The sequence below is a fragment of the Lytechinus variegatus genome, chromosome 1, assembly GCF_018143015.1.
Source record: "Lytechinus variegatus isolate NC3 chromosome 1, Lvar_3.0, whole genome shotgun sequence".
Taxonomy (NCBI): domain Eukaryota; kingdom Metazoa; phylum Echinodermata; class Echinoidea; order Temnopleuroida; family Toxopneustidae; genus Lytechinus; species Lytechinus variegatus.
Window position 1 is genome coordinate 21520027 of NC_054740.1, and position 12885 is coordinate 21532911.

The window sequence follows — 12885 nt, forward strand, 5'->3', positions numbered from 1 at the left end:
GATAAAGAAGAAGAGATGGAATAAGTATGGGGATCATACATGAAGCTTAACAAATGCATGTTGATAAATCTACCTCTATCGGTAATCAGAGAATATTCGGATGTTACACTTTCACGGAAAATAAAATCTCCTTTTCCAGGAATTATTCTCATCAGAAGTCTCATACATATTTTAATCTTAAATGTCTATTTTACATCTCTGTTATAACTATTTCATTACAATCTTTCTCAAGTAATTTTTTTTAAGAGTGCTGGTCTTTCTACCCTTTCCATTCTATCCTATTTTTCCTCTCCCCCCTCCATATTAAAGCTGAATTACAGTAGTTGCAGTAAAACACTGATTTCGTGAGAAAGTCTGTAAAACCAAGGTTAAGTATTACTATATCATCGTCGATCTAGATCTTGTACAGTTCCATAAACTGAACTTTGTGAAATCATTAAATCTAAGCTGAAAAACAATCACACTGAAGATCGCTAACACAGATAGGCACACGCGGGGACAGTGTATATCAAATTGCTGGAATAAAGACCCGACGGAAGTGCCTGAATCCGTGCTTATTTTGCGTATTTCTCAGCAATTACACAATTTCTTCCAGAATCCTTCAGCACATATTTTTTATTCATACAAACAGACACTTGGGTGGTCATTATATTGGATTCTGTAAAAAGTCATTTTGAGATCGTTACCAGAACTGGAATTTACCTTTAAATTAACTCTCCCATTCAAATAAAAACATGCCACACACTTACTTAGAGGCTGTTCTCACTACGTTCCTAAAACTAGTTTAGTGGAAACTAGTTTAACACGTAGTGAGAATGGTCGAAGTGGTCTTGGAAGCGATCTTCCAAACCAGTTTGGAAAACCACCTTGCGATGTAGTTTTCAAGATCGCTTTGCCTCGTTAAACTGGTTTTAGCGTGAGGACACAACCGTTCTTCGGGAAGCGATCTTCGCACATTTTGAGCGCTACTCCACACGACAGGTGTAGAATGCCTAGTGCGGTTTCAAATTTCGCGCGAAACGTGTCACCCCACTGAGAGCGTCTCCATAGCAACAAGAGCGCTTTACGTGAAGTGATTTTGAAAACCACTTTCGTGTGATCAAGTGAGAATGCTAGCAAAGCGATCTTCCAAAGTGGTTTCCTGAATCGGTTTCCAGTAAACTAGTTTATAAAAAGCGTAATGAGAACGGCCTCTTACACCCTCTTTCCTTTATTGCTCTAAAATTGGACTCACTCCCCTTGCTTCCTCTGAATTCCCTTTTCTCTATCTACAGAATCGTTCCATATTTTTCGCCCCCCCCCCTCACTCTCTCTTCTCCTCTTCCTCTCCTTAAACCATCCTCCTTTCAAGGGGGGGGGGGTGGCATTACACATGTATTTCTCATTTGCTAAAAAAAAGTTAACATGGTATTAAATCTTACAAGCTCACACATGATATACAGCGCGTCCCAAAAAAAACTATACACTTTTGAAATGGCCGCCAAATAAAATATCTAGCACTTTGGGGAAAAAGACTCACATATATGGAAAGCAAATGAAGTAAACTTTCAAATGACACCAAAAAGTTGGAAAACTATTAATGCTTGAGCGAGCACTGCCCACTGAAACAAAGGGTATGAAAATTAGGGTGGGCTGGAATTAGCCTTCCAATTTATTTCAGTTGTTGAGAGGCAAATCATTTCGAACTTGCAAAGTTAAGGGCGTTGTGATAAATTAATGATCAACCTTGATCAGTTTTGATAGCTTAAGTAAATTTTTTAAGTTATTAAATTGAACTTTTATGCATGAGTGAACACAAATTACACTTTTGGAGCAGCATTTAAACTTTATTGTGTGGATCTCTTTTGGGGCAGCATTTCAACTTTATCATGGGGATCTCAGCAATGTGTTTATGGGAGTCAGCCAGTCGGGAGAACAGGGGGTGAGAATCGTAAGATAGGGCTTAAGTGGGAGAAGTAGGTAGATGAAATAAGGGTCAACAGAACATTCAGCCCCGCCCCCCCCCTGTTTCCCAACCTCCCCTCCTGTTGAGAGACTGATGGCTATTCTCATGTACGTGTGAAGTCCAGAGCAGAATGTTGGTTTAATGATTAATTCTGAATTAGGGCATCAACTTTTTCCTATCAATCATTCAATCAACAATTTATCAGTAAATCAACTCATTCAATGTGCAATGTGATCAATAAAACATTCATTTTTTTCCAATAAATTATTTCATTAATCATCATAATCATTAAATTTTGTTGGTAATCATTCAAACTGACCATCAGCCACCGGTCACTTGGCAGTTAAGTTTTGAAAAGGCTACAATCCAGGAGATGAGACAGAGAGAGAGAGGGGGGGGGGGGCTGGAAAATGGAGATGAAGAGGGGAGGGTACCTATGACTTTTAATTTGTAAAAGGACAAAAAGAAGAGGAATGCCCTTTTAACCAAGTCTTAGCATACCTCGCCCTCTTGCTTGTAACAGGTACATGTACCATCACATTACTCTGACTCTCATGAACACACTTCTGATGTCCACAAGATGAATATGCTACACTAAAATTACAATTCCTGTTCACTCATGCAGTACATTTCAATTTAGTAATTCATGAAATTTGCCTATTAAAACCAAAACTTATCTCACTCATGAATAGCAGAACACCCTTAGCTTTGTAAGATCCAAAGGACTAACCTCTCAAAAAATTGTATGACTAATTCCTGCCCAGCCTAGCCAAGCTTAGTCTCTCAGGAGGAGAGAAGTGGGGGGGGGGGGAGGGGGTAGAGATGGAGGGAGGGGTTGCTAAATGTTCTGTTGACCTTTAGCCCATCAACTTACTTCACCTACCTAAGTCATATTACCCCCTCTTCTCCTGACTGTCATGAACACATTGTTGAGATCCACATGATCCACATGATAAAGCTGCACTAAAAATTGCAATTCATGATCACTCATGCATTAAATTTCAATTTAATAACGTATGAAATTTTCACAAACAACAAACTGATCACATCTGATCTTTAATTCACCAAATAACCTTCAACTTTGCAAGTACCAAACAAAAAATCTGAAATAAATTGGAAGGCTAATTCCAGCCCACCATAATTTGCATACCCTCTGTTTCAGTGGGCAGTGCTCGCTCAAGCATGAATAATTTTCCAACTTTTTGGTGTCATTTGAAAGTTGACTTTATTGGCTTTCCATATCTATAAGTCTTTTCCCCCAAAGTGCTACATTTTTTATTTGGCAGCCATTTCAAAAGTGTATAGTTTTTTTTGGGACGCACTGTATAGCCATACATGTATGTGATGCAATTTAAGGGTATCAAATATAAAATTGGAAAACAAATGAAGTTCAGTTTTAGAGCAAAAATGGCAAAGCAGGTCAAGAAAAGGAATGATTTATAATTTTTGTTTACAATTCACAAGAAGTCAACCCCCAATTTATGAATTTTCAAGCAACTTAGATTGCCTAAAGGGTAGGGCTAAAACTTAACGAGCTTCTTGTTATAATGCAAACAATATGACATGTTTTGAATGATGAATAGAACCTCTAGTAGTGGTTTTGAAAACATGTTGTCCTGTATACTCATATAGCAATAATGTTAAGTTAATGTTAATCATGCAACCCTCTCTCATAATTAATGTATCATTGTTCCTGCATAACATCACATTACAATTACTCTATTCAAACAAATACAAATGATAAAATAATGAATAGTGCTCGGATAAAATCAAGTTTTCGTTTCAGGATACAAAATGAAAATCAATTTCACGAGAAACAGAAGCCAGCAGACTTGTTTAGGGTTTGCTCGGTCATGCAGAGGGAGAAAAACAAATAATGGCAGACATTCCTTCAAATTATTTCCTGTTGGCTTGGCAATTAACCGACACTGTTGTTCTCATTGCTCCATAAACACAATGAATGTACAGTATGTGACACAAACACATTCACAGAGGTGCATAGTTGCGTTTTAACCAGTAGGTGTGTAGGTAATGGCTTTGGACTTGAAATGAAAAGCATTCAGAATTAAGGGATTATTAAACAGTGCAATGTTTATCATAAACTAATGATCAACAATGTGATTATTTCTTTTGACATCAAAAGAATCAACAGAATTAAGCAGAAATAGAGTAAACATGATCTTATAACACCAAGTTCAAAACATGTAACTGGAAAAAAGTATGCATTACCAAAGGACAGGGGTTAAGGAGGAAATTGAATTTTTGATAGTATGAATCAGTGCTTTACTGCTTATATTAAGGACATAAATGGGATACTGATATTCAATCTTCATCTTTAGCATTCGCATCATCATCATCCCCATCATCATTTACATTATCCCAATCATTGCAAATCCACATCACAATAAACTTCTTCTATTTTTTTACATCATGACTATCCTCCTCAGTCTTTATGATCATTGACTCACTGTTATCATAATCATCTTACATGATAATTATCATCACCACCATTGCTATCATTGTAAATCTCCATCGCATACTCAACTGCTATTCAATCACCTCCATCATAACCACTATAATCATCTACATGTATCATCATTTACAGGACTGGCTAATCACCATTTACTGTATACCCTACTTTCTTTAAATCAGCAGCAGCTTTATGACCAATGTCATCATCCCCACCAACCTGTACCACCACTACAATCATCAACTTCATCAATCCACCATCATCATTATCAACATCAACATCATCGTCATCATCATCATCAGGCATCATCATCATCATCACTATCACCACCACCACCAGAATCATCATCTTCACCAGTCCATCATCATTATTACCATCATCATCATCATAACCATCACCACCCTCCTCACCACCCCCACCACCACCACCACCACTACGACCACCATCATCTCTGTCATCATTATCATCATCCATTGTTCATGTTAAATTTATACAATTTGTTGTCTATCATTTTGCATGGCATGTAAACAAGAAGAATTTCCAATTATGGAAATAAATACTTATACTTATCATCATCATCACCACCATCACCACCACCATCATCATCATTACCATCATCATCATCACCACCACCACCACCACCACCATCATTATCATCGTCATCATCATTATCATATCATCATCATCATCATCATCATCACCACCACCACCATCATCATCACCACCACCATCACCACCATCATCATCATCACCATGATCATCACTACCACCATCATCACAATCATTAGCAATAATCATCAGTCACTATCATTAACCACCACCATCATCATTTTATAAACGATAATGTGCCATGTGAGAACTTAAAATGTTGATATAGCAACGCGACAAGTAAAAGAACTTCTTCCATCGAGAAATTAAAAACATTTCTCGGGGAGCTGTCGGGCTAACGAATGAGGTCTTATCGCATTAAGCGAGCATGATTGTTTTTTCTTACTCGTGATAAATATATATTATAAATTAATTCTATTGCATACTGCCTTCGCATAATAAATGACAGGATCATTGCCAAAAATTAATTCATAACTTTATTATAAAATCAAAACTTACTGTCACGCAGGAAGAAAATTTCTCGCTGTGCCTTTCAGTCACCTCATCATGCGGTCCAGAAAGATTTCGAGCTCAATCGTCCCTCCGCTCGTGATTTTGTATTATAACCCGTGAACATAATAATCACGTCTTCTTATGAATATTCATTTAAAAGTTTGTCGGCAGAGCTCTTGTTTATTGTTAAGGATACTTTTCAACTTTTGTCTTTATTTTGCTTGTTGCTAGCATTTTATTTTCGCTATTCAAATCAAGACCGTTAGATGAATTTTATTTTGCACATATGCCCCGGACGCGTGTTTTTTTACCGTACCGCTAACGCGTCAGATTCTCTCATTTAATGCCGCAGAGCGTCTTGAGCAGAGGCCATTATCGCTTTCGGTACGCAAAAAAGTGCAATACCACGAAAGTTGTGCAATACGCATGCGCGTGGACTTCATTAGTGATTGCAGTCCTTGTTGCAGTCACTATATATACATGAGTACACACGCATACATCGAGGTTTTCACCCGACTGCTAAGAAACCACAAGTGCCTGTGAGCAAGCAACCAGGTCGGGGACCGACGGCTTAAGGTCCTCTCCGAAGGACCTGATAATGAGGATAAATTGGGGTATATTGCAATGGTAGTTTATGGCAACAAGCCCTTCCCAACCTCCAAATTCGTGCAGATTTATTCTATGAATATACTTAGAAACAAAAACTAAACTACCTGTAGTAAATAATCTGTTCTATGTTTTGTCTCAGATCTCTCTCAGTAGTGGTTTTGATTTTTCAACCATATCAAAAAATCATGCTAACATTACATTTATGGAGTGGAATATTATTTAGCAATTTTAGAAACCATTAAAAAAAAATGCTTCTTTATACTGTTAGAGATAAATTGGATAAAATTAATTAACAGTTGATTATCATTATAATCGGTTAAAAAAATCCCTCAAAATTTAAAATGATAGCTAGTCCATTAAAAATTCTAACATATGCATTACCCCCCAAAAAAAAAGGCCAATCAGCGTATAGCATGTGAAATTATATATTGTCGGGTATACCCAACTGTTAACAGTAGTTTTTGCTTCATATTCCAGCCATTTCTGAACAGATTTTCTTCAAACCAAAGGCATATTTCTTCATAGATGATAATTCTGCTTCAATATACTCATGGTAGTTTTCATCCTCCCTCCCGAAGTAGTTATCAACCTGAAGCACCCTCTACCCCATATACTGAACTTCCCCTTTAAGGGCAGTGTTATACTAATTTTATTATCAATTCAGGAATAGAGAAGATCTATAACGCAATTTAGTCACACAAATTGTCGTGATTGTATGCAGTTGAACTTTATCTCAGTAATTAAGGGACTTGATCCAATCACTCTCAACTCCCTGGTCTATCCAAATAACGTGTATGTAGGTATGGGTACCTATATCTACAAAGTGGGTATTGAATTAAGGTCAGGCCCCCCCCCCCCAAATCTAACTAATCTAAAAAGTTCTACATCAATTATCACCATCAGCATTATCACTATCATATCACACACAAATTCATGGTATAGAATAATCACATTACCACAACTGCCTTTATAAATATCATCACCCACACCATCCTTTATATTATCACCATAACAAACTTCATAATTATATCACTTTCCAACACCATCTTCATCAATCTGTAACAAACACAACACTGGTGATATCCCTGTAATGCAAAATGTAAATCAATGCAATCAAAATGATGAGAAAATATTGAGTATCATTATTGGTGTACATGTTTATTTATTGTAATGTTAAAAGTAAAATATTTGTTGACATTAACAAAAGGAGAGAAGAAGCATGTTCCAACCAGTTTGAACATCATTCTTCAAAACACTTATCTGACCATATACATGTATGTTCTTCAGTTGTACCTGCAAGTATTATCACAAGAAATCATATTTATATGTAGTATTTATAGTGTGCATATGATAAACATGTAAAATATTTTACTATACACTATACCAACCCCCCCCCCCCCCCACTGATCAACTTTTTCAGGGTTGGCACACCGGAGGAAAATCGGACATGAACAAATGTGCAAAAGTCCCCCCCCCCCTTAGACCCAAACTGAGTGAATTTTTCAGGGTTGGCACGGTGGGAAAAATTGAAGACATTCCAAAAACATACAAGAGCCACCCCCACCCACTGGGAGACTTTTTCAGGTGCACTGTGGAAAAATTTGTCATGAAAAAATGTGCAAGAGTCCCCCATAAATGAGAACTTCAACTTTATTATTGGTGTTCATTAGTCTGAGTCTAATTAAGCTAGTAACTTTTTCAGGGTTGGCGCACTTGGAAAAAATTAAAGACATCTTTTAAAAAATGCACAAGAGTCCCTTAGAGTCTGTAACATTGACCATTATAGGACTAATTATAAGAACAAAATTCCCACATGAAATAAATATATAAATACATGTAATATACATTGTAGTTCAACTTGCAATGTCAATGAAAGCACTTTAATGGAACGTATCGTCACTTGGCTGTTAAAGGGGAATCCAGCCTTGGCCATAAAATGTTGTGTTGGGAAGGAGAAAAATAAATTAAACAGAATGGTGAAAGTTTGAAAGAAATTGGACAAGCAATAAGAAAGTTATAGCTGCTTTAAAATTGAGATCACTAATACTATGTACATTTCAAATTGGCAACTGGGTAAGTAAATTATGACAAGGGGCAAGGACAACTTTCCCATAGGCCATGTACTTTATTATCAGGGATTTGTGGTTTTCTCCTAAGTACCCATTCCCCTGGGGCAGTAATCTAAATATAACCCATGTAGTATATTGTTTTATGTCCTCATGAAAGAAAATATAATTTGAAATAAAACTTTTGGGAAAAATGACATTTTAGCCATAATATGTATTAGAGTACATGGAAGAGTAGTCCTTGCCTTACATCACTATGACATCCCATCTGCGGCCAATTTGAAGTCTCCATGGGTATAGTGATTACCAATATTTACAACTTTTAAAAATTCATAACTTTCTTGTTGTTTGTCCAATATTGTTCAAACTTTCACCTATCAACTTGTCTGATTTTTCTTTTCCTTATAAAAACAAGTTTTTTGGGGGTTGGATTCCCCTTTAAAACCTTGTATCTCAAATTTTTCTGAAATTACTTAACTGATAAATGTGAGGTGTAACTCGTAATAACCACATCAGTTGCATATCTTTAAAATAAAATGTCAAAATTCATCTTTGTGAAAACCTCTTATCTCATTTTTGGATTTACTGAACATTTGTTGCCAATTTGAAATCTCCGTAGATATAGTGATCACCAATATTCGTTTTTTTTTAAATTCATAAACTTCTGTTTGTCCAATAATGTTCAAACTAACACCTATCAACTTGTCTGATTTTCCTTTTTCCTCTAAAAGCAAGTTTTTATTTGGGTTGGATTCCGCTTTTAATAACTGCAGCAAAGTAATTTTGCTCTAATTTTATAATTTTATATTTTGAGGACTGCAGGCCTTGATTCCACCACCCAGCACAATTCAAACCACATACATGTGTCCATCGTGCCATTTGAACATGCAAACACACTAGGTCAACAGAATCTACCTTCCTGTCACTTTCCATTTGTGAATGTTTACTTGCATGTAATATCAGAGCTGCCAACTTGAACAAGATCATTCAGTATTTTAAAAGTAAAAAGAGTCAGTATTTTGGTGAGGAAATCAGTATTTCTGAAGAAATACCATAGAACACATAAAAATGAAACTTAGAAATCAGTATTTTGCAAGAAACCATCAGTATTCTTCTCATTTTTAAGTACTAAATACTGAAAATCAGTACTAGTTGGCACCTCTGTAATATGTGTGCCTGTGGGGGGGGGGGGTGGGCAGAGGATAGCTAGATTAGGATGAAATATATTTTGATTGGGTATGGGTTCGTTTCCTGAATCACAGAGCAATAATAGTTTACATTGTAACCCCCTCCCCCAAAATGAAAAAAAGAAAAGAAAACACAGACACACACACACCCATCCCCAACACCCACACACAACACATAGACACACACTATATGGAAAATGAAGATGTTCATATAGGGAAAGTTCTCCCTGGTTTTACTGGTTTTAAAAAAAACAGAAAATAAAAGAAATATATGAGGGTTTGAAGAAACATAGCGAAATTTGATATGAATATCTAAAGTTTTGATTCTGTGATGTCATGTCCCATGTGTTGTATATGTTTGTCTCTTTTAATGGTTCTTGATAAAAGAATGAATCTATTTCATAGAGGCATGTATATTAACATAAGTTTGATGGTATATGCACATGGGAATATTCTTCTGAAAAAATTACATTTTATGGAATGTACATTTAAATAACTCGTGACGTCACAGATTCATAATTTCGTTAATTTGGGGTATATTTTCTTCAAACTTTCACTCATAGCCAAAAAAAAATAGCAAAAATTGTATTCTTTCATTTTCCGAACTTTTAATGTATATACCCGGTAGGTATTTCACAACAAAATATAAAAAATGTATTACAGGGTTTAGTATAGGTCAGATATATTTAGTGAATTTGTCCTTTAATTGCATGTACATTGTAAAATGGAACCTACAGAGGTCAGATATAACAAAATCCTCTCATAAAAAGGTGATTTAGCTGGTGTATTTGTATTGCTTTGTTGTTGTTTTTTACCCTGAGTGACTTTGTGAGAAACATGATATAACAAGGTAATTGTAATGTTCTTAAAGTACTCGTTATAGTGAGGTTCACCTGTATTTAGAAAGATCTAATACACCACAAAATGACAAGAGTATTTTTGCACAATCTTGGAAAAATGAGAAAATAAGATGTACTTGTACATGTTTCATGAGATATGATTTTTTAATAAGTTGAAACCTTGTTATAACGAGGTCCTTGGGATTATGAATATTATCTTGTTCTATCAGATTTCTCATATTAGGGTAAATAAAACCAACAAAAACAATCTATAAAGAGCTGGGACCAGCATGAGTACCATATTATGTGAGGGTTTTGATGTATCTGACTGCTTTGTAACGAGGTTCGACTGACTAATAGTATACCACAGTACAATACAATCCAATACAATATTTGCATTTATATAGCACTCATTACTGGATTAATCGCATCGCTTTATATCATAAACATGATATGTACATATACAGTATATACAGTTGAGGCCAGCTCTACTTCGAGGTAAATAGTATACTATTAACACATGAATGCGAATGCGTTAGGTCGGGCGGCTGCATGAACGGTTATTTCGTGGTGCCTAATTATTTTGTGGTTCCTAACGAACTCAGCAAGCTTCGTTTGTTGGTCACCATAAAATAATCGTGAGTGCTGCCGCACGCCCTAATGCATGAGCTCAAAATCATGTGTCAATATTTTAATACAAGTGGAATGCCTCTGGCCGTCTCACCTGCATCACGCGGTTCAATATAGCAGCAGTGCTCAGTGTTCAGTGATACATGGTTACTCTTATTTCCCTTTTTTATGAACTAGACCAATAAACTTACAGAGATATGATGGTTATTCAACAAAAAACCCCAACATGGCCAAAGTTCATTGACCTTACATGACCTTTGACCTTGATCATGTGACCTGAAACTCGAACAGGATGTTCAGTGATACTTGATTACTCTTATGTACAAGTTTCATGAATCAGATCCATAAACTTTCAAAGTTATGATGGTAATTCAACAGATACACCCAATTCGGCCAAAGTTCATTGACCTTGGTCATGTGACCTGAAACACGCACAGGATGTTAAGTGATACTTGATTACTTTAATGTCCAAGTTTAATGAACTAGACCAATAAACTTTCAAAGTTATGATGGTAATTCAACAGATACCCCCGATTCGGCCAAAGTTCATTGACCCTAAATGACCTTTGACCTTAATCATGAGACCTGAAACTTGCACAAAATTTTCAGTGATGCTTGATTACTATTATGTCCAAGTTTCATGAATCAGATCCATAAACTTTCAAAGTTATGATGGGAATTCAACAGATATCCCCAATTCGGCCAAAGTTCATTGACCCTAAATGACCTTTGACCTTGGTCATGTGACGTGAAACTCAAGCAGGATGTTCAGTGATACTTGATTAACCTTATGTCCAAGTTTCATGAACTAGGTCCATATATTTTCTAAGTTTTGATGACATTTAAAAACTTAACCTCAGGTTAAGATTTCGATGTTGATTCCTCCAACATGGTCTAAGTTCATTGACCCTAAATGACCTTTGACCTTGGTCATGTGACATGAAACTCTAATAGGATGTTCAGTAATACTTGATTAACCTTATGGCCAAGTTTTATTAACTAGGTCCATATACTTTCTAAGTTATGACGTCATTTCAAAAACTTAACCTCAGGTTAAGATTTGATGTTGACGCCGCCGCCGCCGTCGGAAAAGCGGCGCCTATAGTCTCACTTTGCTTCGCAGGTGAGACAAAAACGGGTTGAGTGTATTAATTTTTACCAAAAAGTGTCTTTTAAAAGGGCAAAAAGCTTAAAATCACCGACCCCAGTCCCTGTGTGTTAGTTCAGAGAACTAACACACACCCAAGCTCAACTAACACATATTCATGTGATGTGAATCAACCGTTTGCATTGGCTACATTTTTCAACCCGTTTTATAATTCTTACTAACGACTTCTCCAATGTACATGCCAATGTAATTGTATATCTCATTTGAATGTATATAACTTCCTGATAAAATTTACACCATTTTTTTTTCAAAAATGGGTTGAAAATGGAGACAGTCAGAGCCAGCCAAAGTAAAATTTGGACAGGCTGCCCCCCCCCCCCCCACCAAAAAGGTACACTTTAGCTAATAATATGCTGGCATAATTCTAAGCAACATTGTATCATATGAATGCCTGTTTCCATTATTTAGGTCATACACCATAACCATTACTTTGATTTATTAGGGAAATTCTCAAATCACTGGTGTAACGGTAATCCAACCCCCTAACCCCCCCCCCCTCCCCTGCAGGTTTTGGGCTTAAGCGCTCTCCAAAATTACAAGTTGTGGAGTTTGGCACAACTTGTCAATGTCTGTATTACGTTGAGTTGCAAATCAATTTAATTCACCTTTACCTCTATTGGTATAAACTAACCTGGTTTGGTCTTTGGTGCCACCTTTATGTTTGGGTTGCCATTTTCACTTAATGTGATATCACACAACTTACCATACATATTCTGACACAATACTGCATTTACATATGTATTGTTATGTGATGATAAGACATATCTCACATATTCAATATTATATCAATACATAATCAATACTTCTACAGGAAGTATACCAGCTCCAACTTTCATTAGAAAGTATTACTCATTCTTCCAGCTAAACTTC

General features: G+C 36.2%; 1 long non-coding RNA gene across 1 annotated transcript in view; it reads right to left on the reverse strand.

Moving 5' to 3' along the window:
- Window positions 1–5812, reverse strand: part of LOC121409086 — a 29502-nt gene extending 23690 nt beyond the window's left edge. The window contains exon 1 of the long non-coding RNA XR_005969116.1: window positions 5523–5812. This is a non-coding gene — a long non-coding RNA (uncharacterized LOC121409086). The remainder of the gene's footprint in view (window positions 1–5522) is intronic.
- Between the last annotated feature and the right edge of the window lie 7073 nt (window positions 5813–12885).